Genomic DNA, 1,567 nt, shown 5'->3' with positions numbered 1-1,567 from the left:
TAGTTCTTTTTTACTTCACATTCCACAGTCTGGACTTGTCCCACTCTGTATTTTATGGTGTCATGTAACTTGATGCTCCATCCCTGGTATTCCCAGCAAACGGGAAAATTAGAGCTACAGGCTGGATTTAACTCCCCAACACAACCAACAAGCAAATATTTTTGAGATAATATGTTGACACCATGAAAATTCTAGTGAGAATATGGATCAATCTTTCATCTATGAGTTTTGGCATTGTCTTTAATACTGTTATCACATTACATTTCACATTTTTAACCTTTCCATTTTTAATGATTTGTTTTCCACAAACCATGTACAAAAAAAAAAAAAAAGGTGAGATTCACATTTTAGTGATGGCAAACTTACTCCTTAATTGAAATGGGAACATTTTCCTTCTTTTTGATTTTGTCTGAAACCCATTTAGTAGCCAGTATGATAGCCACTATGTACCAAGATATTAACATACTTCCCAGAGTCCAGAAAGAAATGGAGGTAACCAACATGACAGGAAGAAGGAGGGTGGTGGTGATGGTTCCTTGAATTTTAGGCCTGATTTTCCAGGTCCCACTCTGGGCACTGGAGGTGATGGAGGTAGAAAAGAGTCCATGGAGTAGCTTTGTTGTTGTTGTTGTTAAGTGCCAACGAGTCAATTCTGACCCATAGCGACCCTGTATAGGGTTTCTGAGGAGCAGCTGCTGAGCTTGAACCACCGACCTTGCAGTTCAAACGGCTTTGCAGTCTGGCTTTAGACTTGATGTCATTTAGTTTATTTCCAGGAGACCTAGAGGAGTTCTCACTTTCTTCTGTTGAAATTTGACTTTCATTTTCATTCTTTTGAGCACTCTCCTGAGTATTCAGCTCTACCTTATTAACTGCTCCAAAGGCTGGTAAAAGTAGATCACACAGATTTTTGCTCCTATTTCCATATCCAGTGTAAACTACAACACAAGTTTATTTCTTAAAATCAAGTAAAGCAATGGTTGCTGGGTAAATACAACCATCTTCTGACCAAATGGCAGAACATTGATCACCAACTTTCCACTATTTCAATGGCGTTGCAATATTATTTTTCTTACTCTTTTTTTTCTTAGTAGGTTTTCTTTTAAGTGTATCTTCTGGCTTTCCTGAAGCTTAACAAATATGACCATTCTTTAGAGCATGCTTAAATGAAGCCACAGTTTTATCATAGGCTTTTTATCAATGCTGTATCATCCCGAATGTCAGAATCATCACTCTGAGCTGTGCCATGCAGGAACAACACAGAGCCTTCCCGCTCCTGGACACCTCTGCCAACACCCATTGCCATGGTGAGTCTACAGCAGGATTCATGGCATGAAGCTCGGCATTATCTGAGCCTAATATCATTGATTCTTGATCGTATGTTACCTCCTGAAATGTTTGAACACCAACAAATCCTTTTTGGTACAGGGACTCTGTATTTATTCCATCTTCTGTGATGTTTTCTGCACCTTTCAATATTTTGCTCATAAAATCTTTCAATATTCCAAATCAAGACTTGAATTTTTATTCAGTTCTTTCAGCTTCAGAAATATAGAATGTGTTCTTC

General features: G+C 38.2%; 1 pseudogene; it reads right to left on the bottom strand.

Moving 5' to 3' along the window:
• Positions 1 to 369: 369 nt before the first annotated feature.
• On the bottom strand, positions 370 to 1,306 carry LOC102838308 (annotated as a pseudogene).
• Positions 1,307 to 1,567: the final 261 nt, after the last annotated feature.

Source organism: Chrysochloris asiatica, unplaced genomic scaffold (assembly GCF_000296735.1).
Source record: "Chrysochloris asiatica unplaced genomic scaffold, ChrAsi1.0 scaffold00286, whole genome shotgun sequence".
In the NCBI taxonomy this organism is placed as follows: Eukaryota; Metazoa; Chordata; class Mammalia; order Afrosoricida; family Chrysochloridae; genus Chrysochloris; species Chrysochloris asiatica.
Note: the sequence above shows the minus strand (reverse complement) of the source record. Positions and strands in the feature narration are given on the sequence as shown.